Raw genomic sequence first — 16309 nt, forward strand, 5'->3', positions numbered from 1 at the left:
CTCCAACTACTTTTCTTTCAAATATTTCATGAAGGATCTGCGTGTCATGCAGGTCTCGGTCAGTAGGGGGCAGCACGTTGATCATGTGCTGTTCCTTCCACTTCTCCTCTTCTGTTCTCTTCTTGTTTCACTTCTTTTGTTTTTATCTACTTCTCTTTTTCTCTGCCTAAATATTTTTATGGCAGAGTATAAAGAAAAATATGAGTTCATGAAAACGATAAATCTTTGAGAATTAAGTCCGAAAATTATTAGATAAAAGTCGTTAATTATAGAAAAAAAAGTCAAAATTGTATAAAAATAACTTAAAAAAATTATAAGAAAATAATAAGATTCTACAGAATATTGTAAAAGTAATGTAAGAATATAAGAATAAAGTTGTGGTTTATGGTGGTTTCAGTTTTTTTCAGAACTGGTTTGTGGGTTTACAAATATATTCTGTCTTTCTTTTCTTCTTTTTCCAACTCCTCCCCTTTCTCTTAGCCCCTCCCACCACGTGTTTGGATGCTTCCACATTTCCTCCTCTCATTTCTTTCATTCTTTTGTCTCTGCGGTTCTCCTGCTGTTGTTTGTTGTCCTTTATTTTTTTCCATTTCCACGTTTGTTCATTAACCTCCTTTTTTTATTTTCTGTCTCTTGTTTTATTTCCTGCAGCCATCCCATCCTTTAATTATAAATTTCCTTTTTTTGTTGTAAATTCTTGTATAAAAGTTAAGTTTTTCTTTGACATCATCTTTTTGATTGTTTTCTCTTCTTTTGTCTGTTAATTGGAGACAAAGGTTTGTTGTGAGGATGTGTCCTTCTGTCTTTACATCTTTGTCTTATTTCATTTAAAGTTTTCAGGTTTTTGTGACAGAATCACTCACAGGAAAATTATTGCTAGTTTTCATTTCAACTTTGGTGTCAAATTTAAAAGCCATGAACTTCCATTCTTCTTATTTTTGCTGCTCTGATGTTTTTTTCTGCAATAACCATCTCCTCTTGTTCCGCTAACTTCTCTCATTTGTTTTCTCTCATGTTTCTGTGTTTTTTAGGGCCCGAGCACGGAGTGCAAGGACCCTATTGTAATTCGAATGTTTATTATTATTATTATTATTATTATTATTATTATTCTACCGGAAGAGTCGCCTTTTTGAGGCCTTTAACATACCCCAAAACTCACCAAATTTGGCACACACATCAGGAGTCGCGAAAAATTTCGTATTTTATAGGAGATTGGCATGGGCGCACAAAAACGGCTCGATAGCGCCACCTACAGTGACATTTGTCCCGACGCCCCGCATACGCTTTAACGTACAAGCTTGAATTTTACAGGGCATGTTCTTCAGATGGAGACCTACAAAAAAGTCTGAAAGGACCCACCTGTCACTCACACAGGAAGTCTGATATATTGAGGTCAATATGTCATTTTTGCTTCATTTTGGACATTTGCAGGCCTCGCTCTAGAACGAACTCCTCCTAGAGATTTTGGAGTAATGACTCCAAACTTTGGTTTTGTAAACTAGACACATGTCCGATGTTAAATTGCGAAGCTTTTAAGTTTTTACGGATGTTTGTGACCGTGGCGGCGCGTAGAAAATGGAGGTCATATTGAAAACACGCCATGAAAAGAAAAATGGCCATTACTCAGCCATGCAAAATCCAATCTGATCCAAAATTGATATGCATGATTGTAGTCTGACCCTGACCACATCAGAAGTGGAAAAATCCAGAACAGGTGTAGCGCCACCTGCTGGCAAAAGGAAATGACATGTTTTACTTGGAGCATCACTGCTCCGAGTAGGATGAGCCGACACACCTCAAAATGACGTCCACCTGTTGAAAAGCCATTGAAGTTTACTCTGATAAAAAGCCATAACTTTCAATGCGGGGGTGTGGTCGTGACAGAGCGGTGAAGTTGGGCGTCTCGCCATGCACACAAAAGTTGCTCTCACGTGCACATTCCTTGTCCAATCTCACTGAAATTCAATAGAGGTGATGAGGCTTTCATTCTGAACCAATGGATATGACAATCTTGGACGAACTCCATAGCGCCACCTAGATATTGACAAATACATTTTATGTCACATTCTGACCTATCTTTTCTCTGTGCTTTGTCCGACATTCATAAAATTACAACAGGAGATACTCATAAGGGTCTTCTCTCATCGTCTAAAGTTTCATGGGTGTACACCTGACGGTGCCTGCGCAAGCCACCACCAAACAGGAAGTGGTTGATGGCGTTGCAGTCAGATAATTAAAAATTCATAAAAAATCAGCCGTTTGTATCACGAGGCTGAGATTTCAGAATGAGATGCCTCATAAATATCTCCAACTTAGATATACAGCACTTGCATGGGTGAACAAAAACGGCTCAATAGCGCCACCTACCATGTTTGTTTTTGAGAGCCCCGCCATGTTCTTTAACATACAAGCTTGATTTTTACAGGACATGTTCATCAGATGAAAACCTACAAAAAAGTCTCTTGGTACCAAGCTGTCAGTTGCACAGGAAGTCTGCTATATTGGTGTCAATATGTCATTTTTGCTCTATTTTGGTCCTTTGCAGGCCTCGTTCTAGAACGAACTCCTCCTAGAGATTTTTGAACAATGACTCCAAACTTTGGTTTTGTAAACTAAACACATGTCCAATATTAAATTGCGAAGCTTTTAAGTTTTTACGGTTGTTTGTGACCGTGGCGGCGCGTCAAAATTTGAGGTCGTTTCGAAATCACGCCATGAAAAGAAAAATGGCCATTACTCAGCCATAAATAATCTAATCTGATCCAAAGTTGATATGCATGATTGTAGTCTGACTTTGAACACATCTGCAGTGGAAAAATCCGAAACAGGTGTAGCGCCACCTGTTGGCAACAGGAAATGACATGTTTTACTTGGAGCATCACTGCTCCAAGTAGGATGAGCAAACACACCTCAAAATGACGTCCACCTGTTGAAAAACCATTGAAGTTTACTCTGATAAAAAACATATCTTTCAACACAGGGGTGTGGTCTTGACAGAGCGGCAAAGTTGGGCGTCTCGCCATGCAGACAAATGTTGCTCTCATGTGCACATTCCTTGTCCAATCTCACTGAATTTCAATGATTATGATGAAGCTTCCATTCTGAACCCATGGATATGACAACTTTGGACGAGCTCTATAGCGCCACCTAGTTATTGCATGGGGCACATTCTGCCCTGTATTTTCTATGTGCTTTTTCCGATGTGCATGAAATTAAAACTGGAGATACTCAGAAGGCTCTTCTCTCATCATCTCAAGTTTCATGGCTGCACATCTGACGGTGCCTGCGTAAGGCACTGCCAAACAGGAAGTGGTCGATTCCGTTGCAGTCATATAATCAAGCTTTATAGGAAATCAGCCGTTTGTCTCAGGAAGCTGAGATTTCAGAATTAGATGCGTCCTACAAAGCTCCACGTTTGAAAAGCAGCACTATACGTACGAGAAACATTTAACCACCTAAATCACCCTATTGTGCTAAAAGCAAATTTTGGGACATTTTGACTCAAGCAAATATTTTTATCATAACTTCTGTTTAGTTTATCAGCACCAAAATAAAAAATATTTACATTTATAAAATGAACTGGTCAACTCTAGGATTTTATTTATTCAATCTTACATCCTCAAGCTTTTCATCAGTCTCCCCTGCTGCAGGAGTGGAGTTAGCCCCCCCCCCCCCCCCCCCCCCCCCACGGCTGTGTGCTCACATGTAAATTAGCCAGGAGTGGCAGACAGAAAGTAGAACAGTTAGAAAGCCTAGTTCAACCCTAAAATACAGCATTTTCCTTTGTTTTGTTTGTCTTTTATACATCCTTAGCACTAATCATTGCTTTTTTATTCATCCAAAATACAATTAACTTTATATTTTATCTTTTTTTTTTTTTTTTACAAAAAACATATGAATGTGCTCCAAAACAAAACCCAGCCTCAGTACACTCCTACAGATGTAACATCAGACAGTAAATGTCTCTTTTATGCTTTTTTTAATCAATGCTGCAACTTCTTTTCATTTCCTTTCAATACATCCAATAAAATTAAACTACAATGACAACAAACACAACATATAGCAAATGTCTCTAAGAAGATTGTGTATATACATTATGTACCACCTTTAAACACCAAATAAATAACAAATCTTTCTAATAAAATCACAAAAAATGGAACACAAAATGTAAAACCCAAATTAGAAATTGCAATTTTAAAAAGATACATTTTTCAACAGCTTTTCAAAATCAATCACATATTTTACTCTTCTGTGGATGAAACAAAGAAGTCCAGAATAATGTAGCCACTTCTCCAAAGTCTCTGTCACCTTCAGTTTTAAACAAAGTCTGTGAAAATCCATTATACATTGGTCACATGTATTCAGAGACCTGCTAAAAGTGCACAATTGTAAAAGCTCTTTTATATAGACAACTGTTTGTTTGCTTAGAGCTCTAAATATAAAAAAATGCTTTTCTATCACCTAGACACAGATGGAGAACCACATCAACTGGATTAGTAACAGGGAAACATGTTTAGGTTTAAACTTACATCAATAGACAACATGAAGCTGTTCATCACATTTTTGACCTAAACATGTAAACACATCCTTGGCTCTGCGGTTAGGAAATGGTAATTGGGAATCTCTTCATACCAGGAGCCAGCCTGAACATTGGAACATCACCACAGTGCCCACCCAGACTGGGACAGCAACGGGGTCCACTTCACAGCCGTGAGGCTGCTATGTTTAACTCCAGCTGTCCCAGCAAGGGAGACAACTGCAGCAACATCCACTGACCAAGCTGGAAAGCCCTGGCAGAAAAGATCCCCACAAGAAAAACACTGGCTCAGGCAGGCTGGTCAATAAAAAAATATAGTTTTGCCATTGTCTTGCAGCTCGCAGATCAAGTGGTTTAGTTTTCCAGTAATGTCAGTCAAGAATACAAGTTCAGATTCACCATATTCATATTCACCATATTCAGCAGATATCTCCACCATTAGCACCTTAAAAATCCTGTTCTGTTTTGCTTTGCAGCTGAGGTTTTTTTTATGATTTTCACAATAGGAATCATTATGTGTCCAGAGCCAATCACTTCTGCACATAAGGCCTACTGGTGAATGACGCAGCAGTAATGCAGACATTTTGGAAAGTCTGCGTCAGCTTTACAGTGAGTTATGAAACCTGTTTGTCGGTCAATCATAGCAGGAGCCCCGTCTGAAGGTATGGCTACTGGCTTTTCTAATGGTACCTTTTTCTGCACAAAAACTCCTTCACCATGTTATACATTTCAACTCCTCTTGTAGTTGTCTGTTAGGGCAGATGTGTCAGGAGTTCTTCTCTTGTGGAAACCAAAAGCTATGCTGAACTGTTGCCGTCCACAGACTCATCACACTGGACGTAAACCCTCTGCACTTTGCAAGATCCCGGTCCAGCTAATTGGCCAAGTTATCAGACATAGCTGACACTCATCTAGACATTGTAGTGGAAATTGAATGAGTTCTATTGTTCTCATTCTTAGGAACAGTGATAGCAATTATCATCATTGCTTGTTTCTTAATCTGATAAAAACCTTCTTCTACTTGATGAGAAATTGAGCAGGTCTAAACGAGGCTTAGATTTAAGAATTTTTTTCATGCTATATGCATAAGTCTTTGTCCTTTAAGGAAACAGATTACAGCCCCCCCCCCCCCCCCCCACAGGCTGCTGTCATATTAACATTATCTTGGAGCTCCAGAATGGACAAGAAAAAACAACGAGAATGGCTCGAGCAGGGCGTTGCTCACGGGGCGGTCGCTCGTGCCAGGCGGTGGCACGTGCTCGGGCCCGCTAAATGCTACTTGTAGCTTTAATTTTGTTTTGTTTCTGTAGATTTTTGTCATTAAATCTTTTCTGCTCTGAACTGATCTGTGGTTGACAGATTTCTCAGCCTTTAACCACATTCAGTTTTCTTCTGTCTCCTTCTCTTTTATTGATCTGTATAACCCCCCCGAAGCAACCCCCCCCCCCAGCATCTTTTCACTGTTGCATCTTCGGGGCGAAACACGCCTGAAAGACTGAAAAGTTGGGGAAACAGATGAAGGGAAAATGGTCAAAGTCGATAAAGGAAAGACAAAAAAATTGAGGTGTGGGGGTGGGTTGGGGGGGGGGGGGGTGATGAAAGCGCCAGAGGCAAACTGAATATTTCAGGCTGCAGCTAAAAGAAGTTGAAACCATCAAGGTGACCTGGGAGGAGTTCCTGTTACAGAAAAATCCTTTCATCAAGAGTTGATTGAACGCCAATAAATGACATTTAAAAGCATCTTTAGTGTCCGACCCCTTCGATGCCCTAATTATTTTTTAATATGCGTTTAAATGAGGATGGAAATGGTCGAGGCTGCTTCCCGCCTAATTCTGCAGCACAAAAGGGGTCCCTTTCAAAAATAAAACCCTGTCAACATTTCTCCATTGTCCTCACAGACTTTCAGAGTAAAAGTCAAGGTTTTATGGTTTGCAGTCTCAGCCTCATTATTTATCAGATTATGTAATACATTAACATAAAACGAATCTATAGAATCCTCACTGAATGTGATCAATGATGATTAATACTCACCGCTGACCCTGTTTTGACCCCATTCAGGAGAGCCAGGTCACACTTTAGCTCCACCCACCACCTGTAACACCCTACCTGTGCAGGTAACACCCTCATGCAACGCGCAGTAACAATATGTATACCACGGTCCGGGCGAATACTCGATTCTGATTGGCTGCTGGGTATGCATTAAAAAGTGAAATACCACAGGATAACCGCTGGATGAAAAAAGAAGTTCCGGTTACCTAGCTTAAATGTTCTGTATCACTGCGCCGGCTTCTTTAAAACAACCTTTAGCTTCATCATTTGGACAAATACTAGCGGTAAGAGGAGAACTTTCTCTCTGAACTGATTCTTTATTCAACCCATTGGAAAGATCGGCATATATCTATCGCAGAGTCTTGACTGCAGTGGTAGTGAGGCGCGACGTGGACTATTTGTTATGTGGTGCGGCGCGTCGTAACAGTTAATAGTCCACTTTTTGTGAGAAAAGTGATCCACATCAGTAACAAAACAAGAATTAAGGACTAAAAACTGGTTAATATGTATTGCTTTTGTAAGTGACCATGGTATAAGCGGGTTAATGGCCTTCGAAGTGTGCATGATCACTTTTTAATGCACTTCGCAGAAGCAAGCATCCAACGCGAAGGCTTCCACGACGTGCATTAAAAAGTGATAATGCATACTTCGTCAGCCAGTAACCCTTACATAATGATAACTTCAATACCGCAGACAAACAAAAACTCAACAACAAAAAACAACAGAAAATGGAAATTCCCACAATGCACCTCATCCACAGCAAAAAGCGAAAAATATAGAAAAATGTCGATGATTGCATTCTTCTATACGGTAATTTAACACAAGAAAGTAAAAACTCTTTTTTCCAGTAAATGTCTCTGTGGGGCTTCAACCGTTTTTACGTGTCTGACATCACTTCAGCGCCTTCTGAGGCGGAGAAAAGCGGCTTTTCGCTGACGTGCAACATGTTACAGTGAAGGGAAGGAGTGAAGCGCACAGAGCTGCATATCTGCACGACGGGTCCGAGTCATTGTAGGTCAGAGAACGCGTGGCGTTTAGGCGTCGCCGGTGACATCTCAGGGGTTAAAGGGTTAAAGTTCAAACCTGCATAAAAAAGGAGTCCAGTGTTACCGAATGAAAACAAAGATCCGATCGTGATCGAAGCTCTGTGTGGCTTCAGCAGACGTAGGAACACATTGTGAACAGGAGACACAGCACAGAGGAGATTGATTGACAAGGTCAACAGCCAATCAGGACGCAATACGCTGTCAAAAAAAAGAAAACATGCAAAGAGAAAAAAACAAGTAAAAGTAAACTGGGATAAAGCAGCCAGAGAACACAGACGATGAGGAATAACTTTTATCGGTCGTCTCATTTTAATATTCTCAAAGCCAAAGTGCAGATGAGAAAACGCAAACAGCAACTGAAAAAACATCTAGAGATAAAAAATATAATCTATATAAATGCATAACTGTGTCTGCTCCACAAAGGACCTGGTGTTGCATTCAGCGAGTCATTACTGCACAATGTAAAGGCGGTTCGTCTGCAGCTGCTAAGATCCGAAGACGAAGGTTTTTAGTGGCTGCGGTTCTGAAACCTAACGATTCACCGTAATGAATAAATAAATAAATCCATCCCTTTAACGACTCATGAACTATTAACGCCGGTTCAGCAGCGGACTCACGCGGTTCTGCAATTCAGGTCGAATTTGCAACTGTCAACACATCATGACCCCCCCCCCAGCGTGGAACCACTGGTTTTTCATATCATCTGTTAGCCACATCATCGTCACTGCAGAAGCCTGTGGAATAACCTTAAAATGAGAAGGAAAGAAAAGCTGGACTTTTCTGAAATGAGCTCATCATGGGCGGGTTAATTGGATTATAGCTGCATCCACATGAAGGTGCCTTTACCTCCGTCTCTTTGTCTCAACAGAAAAGTAGGTTACCACAAAAGTGACTTTCTGTGGGACACTCGACTGCAATCAGCGCCGCAGCTCGTTAGGACCCGCCGTCTTTGGAGTGTCGCCGCTAAACGCAGCTCAGACAGGCCTGGGGAGGCAACCGCATGGGGCTGGCGCTCAGTCTTAATTGAATAAGCCTACGCGGCTCCATTAATCAGTAATGGGGAGGCTTGCTGTGCGCAGCCACCACACGCCGCAGCAGGGGGGGCCTCTGATGGGGCCTCTGACATTTTCACAGTGGTCGGCGAGCGCTTGGAAACGGACAGAGAGACGTGAGCGCCAGCCGTGTGAGTGACGGTCAGCTGAGGGGAATATTTCATGTCCAATGTTGGCACTTGTTCGCTCTTTGAGCACATTTCTGTCGCGCACGGAGCTGGAGGACACAATGGGGGTCCTTGAGGCTTTTTACAACAACTGTGGCACTTTTACTCCATCATCTCCAAACCGGAGAAACAACAGCAGGCTGGTCAAGGCGGCATCTCCCTCCGTTTGGCTTCTCCATCCTGCTGCTGCAAAAACACAACAGAACCGTTTGACTTCTTGACAAAGAGGTCATCATCATGAGCAGGGCCGGCCCTGGTCTTCCGGGGGCCCTGAGCGAAATTTAATTTGTGGGCCCTCTAATTGATCAGCAGCACCAACAAACTGTAATGAGTTTTTTTCTTGGTAATATTAGAGAGCAGATTGTCTTGATATTTAATGCCTCAGCCGTAGAACGGCGTTGTGACGTTCCCCTGATGAGTGGAGGGTGAATTGTTACAAAGCAATGCACGGAGCTGACGGGGGTTCATTTCCATCAGCCACCTGCTTAGAACGCTGCCCTGCTGGTAGAAACGTGTGTCGCAGGCTGTGAATGTTGAAATTTAATATTTATTCTGCACATTTTTACAGCATTGGAAAACGTTAAGAATGTTTGCGTCTTGTTTTTCCTCCTACAGAAACCATATTAAAACAAAAAATATATTTCTCTGCCCCATCTTTTTACATTTTCAAACATTTTTGAAAATGCTCCAGGGAGCCACTAGGGCAGCGCTAAAGAGCCGCATGCGGCTCCTGAACCGCAGGTTGTCGACCCCCGCACTAACCCATTAGGGGACAGCGCATCATGTGTACCAGGGACGGCCATTTTCTCTTAACACAATTCTTAGGGAACATTCTAAAAATCGTTTTTGTCTTCCGGTTATTTATGACACAAGTATCCAACTTGAACTAAAATTGAAGAGCTTCAGGGAGGGGCTGCTAGGTCGTCCACCCAGTCTGGTCCTCAGGAGTTCATCCTCTATTCTTTGTGTGAATTAAACAAAACCCTTGTTGGTTTGTGAGGAAAAATTGTTTGTCTTTTAATCCAAATGTTTTTGCCTGTAATTTTCATATCCTTATAAATTCTTCTGTTTTTATTTTTACTTATTGTTCAGCAAACTTTGCATATCATGTACATACATCTCAAATAAAATTGGAAAAAAAAGGAGTTGTTTGGAATGTCATTTAATGCAAATACCAGCAAGTAAAAAAACAAACTTTGAACTGAAGTAAAATTTAAGTGTTTTATTTGAGAACAACTGGATACTAAAATGTTTTTTAAACTGCTTTCAGTATGAAATTTATACAGTTAACCTCCAAAAACTGTTTTGGAGTGTTTCATTATGATATTTGTGAGTAGAATAGCGAAAACAATTTACATTTTGACATGTAAAGCTGGTGTTGCTGCCTGGAATCCGTGCATAACCTCAGAACGTTTCCAAGATTGGATATTCGTGTCCTTGGAATGCTGCTCGTGCATCCCAACTATACCATGACAGAAGGTAAATAAATACGTATATATCCTGAATAATATACAAAAACGATGCATTCATCCCTTAATGTCTATAAATATGCATCAAAAATAAATGTGCATTCTTTGGCTCCAACATTAAAGCAAAAACATAAAAGGGAGGTTTTTTTTCGTGGCGTATCCTGCCTTTGCCCAAAAGCAGCTGAGATAGGCTCCAGCAACTATGTGGCCCTGAAAAGGATTCAGTTGGTTGTGAAGATGGATAGACACTAAATTAATAAAAGCTTTTGACATTTTGTCGTGCCTCAAATGTTTTGAAATTTTTACAAAGTAAGTTTATAAGGGCATTTTTTTATAGCTAAAGCAGAAATAAAGCATTAGAAGAATGTTCTGTGTAATGATGAAATCTCTTTGACTTTGTTTTATTTTAAGTGTGATGTCACAAACGGATAAAAGGATGTACCAGTAAGTTAAACAACTGTCATGTAGTAATAAATCCAAATGAGTTTAAAAACTGAAAAAGAACATTTTGTGGACCTGTGTGGTGCTTTAAATAGTGCAGTGGGAGTGACTGGTTCAATTCCCGACTCGTTAACAAACCGTCGCTATAAAAGCTGACTCTGCGTGAAGATCCTTCATGGACCAGAATCCCTGCTCTGATGCAGATAGAGTAGTGTGGTGGCAGTGTCTCTGTGCTTCCAGTGAGAATGTGTCGGTTCAATTCCCAGTTAGAATAAGGGTCATTAGGAAGTAGATGTCATAGTCTGTGTCTTTAAACCTGATTGTTGATTTTTGAAACATGTGGAGCGCGTTCAGCTCAAAGGAACAAAGCAACACGGTTCTGCTGTAGACAGATTAGCACAGTGGGAGTGTCTCTGTCCTTGAAGCAGGAGAGTGCAGGTTCAAGTCCTGGCTAGTTGCATCACAACTCATGCTTGGGGTGAGGAAGAGTCAGGGATGCTGACAAGGGGGGTGGCTTCATCTTTGACAATCAAGATGATCAATGACTTCTGTGCTATAAGATAGGTGATGAAGGTTGATATTAAAGCTACAGCTAACTGGTAGTGAGACAGGTACCTAGAAGACTAGAACCGACAGGAGGGCAAAACTAACTATTAACGGAGGGGGTGGGTGTAGCTTTTTCTAATGCGTAGAAGCTGCAACTAGATCATGATAGTACCTTCACAGTACAAACACTACATTATGGTACTATACTTACTTGTCTTTCTAACTCTAAAAGTTGGTGCTTGTAGCATTATTAATTTTGTAGAAATATATAAAGCTAAAAATGTTAATTAAATTGTAAATAAAAGTTTTACTTACACCACCCCCTCACCTGCACATGTTGCTCTACCTGTATTGCATCTATGGTACACAGACCCTCCACACATCCAAGCTGCATCCTGCATGGATCTATCTAAATGCACATCTTCTTCTGGGATCCTCTTCTTGTGGTCCTCCTTCCTCAGGGGGGGGGGGGGGGGGGGGGGGGGGGGGGGAAAGATAGAGCCCCCTTCTCTGGTCGTCCTGACTCCTCCTAGCCGCAGCTTGAATTGTGAGGCGACTGAACACCTCGATGTTCCTGACTGGGACTTGAACCTGCACTTTCCCGCTTCAAGGACAGAGACACACCCACTGTGCTAATCTGTCTACAGCAGAACTGTGTTGCTTTGTTCCTTTGAGCTGATGACTGTCAAGGAGCGGAAAAAACCGAAAACAACAAAACTGAGACGGGAATTGAACCAGCGCTTCTCTGCTTTGGAGATCAAGTCAGTTCCATCGCACTATTCTGGACATCAGTCAGCACTTTGTCGATCACCATTTTTCCTCCATCTGGTGCTTTCTGGGATTCGAACCAGCACCTTCTTGCTCTACTGTCTCTTTTCATCTCCATCAGTGGAACCTTGAAGCTGAATTTTGATTGACAGTTGACGACCTCACATCACCAGTTGCTGCTGCTTCACTGGAAGTGTTTGGTTTGTTTTTTTCCTTGGTTCACATCCTGAAAGTGGATCACGTGTTGATGGAGGCTTTGGTGAAGCGTGTGATAGAAACTCGTGTGTTTACTTTGTTCTTTTTCTCCAAGCAGGAACTCTTTCTTTTGCTGATGATGCAGCCATATTACGTTTTTGATGGGAGTATAATCTTGATACACCGTCATTAAAATCTCCGACTCCGTCTCACTAAAGTATGGCACTATGAGGATCCAGCTAAAAATGTGGAGGCATGTGCTGAACTGATCCAGTTTCTGGATGACAAGAGCCTGTCGCTGGTGATGCGTGAGGCAGCAGATGACGGCCGCAAGGCGCTACAGATCCTGAGAGACACCTACCAAAATAAAGGAAAGCCTCGTATCATCAGTCTTTATACTGAACTGACTTCACTAAAAGAGCCAGCCAATGAAAGCGTGACAGAATATATAATCGGCGCTGAGACAGCGATCACAGCCTTGAGAAACGCAGGTGAAACCCTGAGCGATGGTCTGCTGGTTGCCATGGTCCTGAAGGGGCTACCTGAGTCATTCCAACCATTTGCAATCCATGTGACACAACAGGATGAGACCATGTCATTTGCAAAGTTTAAAACGAAGCTACAGAGCTGTGAGGACACTGAAAAGATGTGCGCGACCGCAGCAGGTGACAACGTGATGAACGCCCGCGTGCACCAGAGGGGGAGACCTGCCAGCCCAGGTGAGCGAGGAGCAGAGAAGGCGACAAAGGACTTTGTGTGCTTCAGATGCGGCCCGTAGGGACACCTGGCCAGAACCTGCCAGCGCAAACTGTGGTGCAGCTTGTGCAAAAGCAGCACGCACCGGGACAGCACCTGCAGACGCAGACAGCACCTGCAGACGCAGACAGCACCTGCAGACGCAGAGAGCACCTGCAGACGCAGACAGCACCTGCAGACGCAGACAGCTCCTGCAGACGCAGACAGCACCTGCAGACGCAGACAGCTCATGCAGACGCAGACAGCACCTGCAGACGCAGACAGCACCTGCAGACGCAGACAGCACCTGCAGACGCAGACAGCACCTGCAGACGCTGACAGCTCCTGCAGACGCAGACAGCTCATGCAGACGCAGACAGCACCTGCAGACGCAGACAGCACCTGCAGACGCAGACAGCACCTGCAGACGCAGACAGCACCTGCAGACGCAGACAGCACACAAAGCCTGCAGCGAGACGATAAACCAGGAGGAGTTTGCTTTCCGAGTGAGCGAGGGAGCAGACATTAGATGGTCGACTGTGGAGCAACTTCACATATCATCATTGATCACAGGAAGTTCAGACGTTTTGATGAGAACCTCCAGGCTGGACCAGACTGTGTGGTGTGGTCTGGCTGACGGCACAAAGTGTAAAGGGGTGGCGGAGCGTCGTGGTGATGCGGAGGTCTGTCTGATTGACAGCAGAGGCAAATTTAATTTGTGGGCCCTCTAACTGATGAGCAGCACCAACAAAATGCAACTGTTATTGTGATAGAAATGAGACATTTTGTGAATGTATTATTGTTGCTGCTGAAGAATTGAATACAGTTTATTGCTTGCATGTTGGATGCACATTTAGTGGTGCCAAAAAAATTGAAAAGTGAAAAGAAAAAAATATGAATGAAAAATGTATATAGATATATATTTTTTAATGTAACATTAGGCACTCAACAAATGACATTCACCAAACTCCAACTTATTAAAAACAGCAACTTAATAGAAAATCAAATAACGATAAAGCAATCCAAAATAAAGAACGCAACAGCTCAATGAGGGGGATTTAGGAAGGTCAGAGTCTTTATCCGTCTGAAAAGGACCTCTTTGCACCAAATCCATTCTTCCTGGATCAGAGAGCGGTTGGCCGTTCAGCTGGACCAAACTCACCAGCAGCAGCAGCATCAACGTTTCAACAGAAGATGTGGTGACAGGAGTTTCTTCTGCAGCTAAAAAACAAGCATTATTATTATACAATAACCAATGATAAAGCTAATAAAACAAGAATACTAATAATAGTTTACTGCCTCATTTAAAATCTGTGTGCGTGTTTTTCACAATTTCATGATCTTTTTATATATTTATGAGAGATTGATTGTTTGATTGTATATTTGCATGAGGTCATATTTGTTAATTTAAATATGAACAATGTGGGACTTCATTCTCTACAGCTGCTGTTTATGAAAAAAGGGGTTATGCAGACACTGTTTTTTAAAATACTTTACATGCTATTAAAGTAACCTGAGATGACATCTTCAGTGATGTCAGGAACATCTTGGGATGTGGACGCTGCACCTCCTCCAATACTTTTTCAGAGCAGAAGAAACTGTGCAAAACATCCTCATTATGTAAAACCAAAACTGCAAAATACAAATAAGAAATAAATGTAGACATTTATAAATAATAAATGTGAACACTAATTTGAGTAGAAATGGAAATATACACATTTATAGACTTCTTTATTATTATTTTTTATGTTCATAATTTTAAAATTAGTAAATTTATTTTGTTCGTCATTTATAAATGAGAAAATCTATTTCCTGTTTGTATTTTGGCAGTTTTGATTCTCCATATTTCATGCTAATGCAAGATTTTAAGACACACTCATTGTTGTAAAAGTCAGACTACCTGACTGTCTGTAACAGATAAACAGCAGTTTTTATGCTGACATAAACCGGAAAATGCAGATCGCACTAAATATGTGTTACCAAAAACAATTAGCCAATACGATAACGTGAGTTAAAACATTTATTTATCGGCCACCGTTGTCATTATTTGCTTTTCTCTGCTCTCCGCCGTTTTGGAAGGTCATGTCTGACCTCATCTTGGAAACTTGGGTGTCAGAATTATTTTCTAGTTTTCCATTGGAAATTACGACAAACGGGATAGTTTTGTGCAATCTTCACCTGGGATTGATTAGTATTTTACGTAAATTGCGCAGCTGCACAGAAAGGCAGGAGAAGAATACAACATCCTCCAAACTTACCTTGTGACTGATGTTTCAATTTTTCATCTTTTTTCAGCTCCTGATGGATAAAGTCTCTTTGGCATAAAGTTCTCTTGTTGTCGCACTGTGCCAGGCTCAGATGAAATGATGTTGACCAATCGTTGCTAAGAGTGGCGTAACGTCATCATTTGGGTTGCCAGATTGGTTCAGGTGTGTTGAAGGGGGCGATCATTAAAGTGCAGCCAACTTTCTTTTGCACAACATTCAGAGCGTTGGTACGGACGTGCCATGAAATGGGTTGCCAGATTTGGCTCTTTTTTATTTTTTTTGCCACTTCGGGGCCCTGGTGGTGGCGGGGGCCCTACGCGGCTGCGTATTTCGCGTATAGGGAGGGCCGGCCATGATCATGAGCTTTCTTTACCAACGTGCTGACAGAGGTCAAGGTGGATTAAAGTGATCAGATCTGAGGAAATGGATCAAAAGAGGAAGATGCACAAAAGGCAAACGGAGGGTTTTAAGGAGAAGGAACCAAAGGGGTGAAACTGAGCAGATGATGGATGTGATCACCACTGCAGTCAGCCAGTCATCTGACTGAGAGCAGCTTAAGGTGGCTTGGGTCACAATCATGTGACAGGAAGTCACAGATGTGATGGGCGGGGCTCCATCCAAAAAGCTCCAGAGGATCGGAGTCGTCTTTGTGAATGAAGAAGGTTTTTATAGTCTGGACCAGAGTGACGACATCGTTGTTCAGACTGTAAATCGCTCCGCAGTATAAGTCGCAGCAGCCATAAAGTTCATAATAAAGAAGAAAAACTCAACAAAACAGCAGCTGTTTCTAATGAAGATTATTTTTTATGTGGTTACAGTTTTAGGATTAAAGATTTTTTTGTTCAAATGTACAGTTTTATTTGTCTAAATGTCAATAATTCCTTTTTAGTTTACGTTTGTGGTTTTGAGTTTAAAACTGTTTTCAAATTTTTTATTTTCTAAAAAATTTACAATCTGGTTTTTATTCTCTTTGAACTGACCCAACTTTGACCCCGTAGTTTATGTTCTTCTGCGGTTTCAACGATTCTTCTGTGTCT

This window comes from Oryzias latipes, chromosome 1 (genome assembly GCF_053564925.1).
Source record: "Oryzias latipes strain Hd-rR chromosome 1, Olatipes_Hd-rR_3.1".
Lineage (NCBI taxonomy): Eukaryota > Metazoa > Chordata > Actinopteri > Beloniformes > Adrianichthyidae > Oryzias > Oryzias latipes.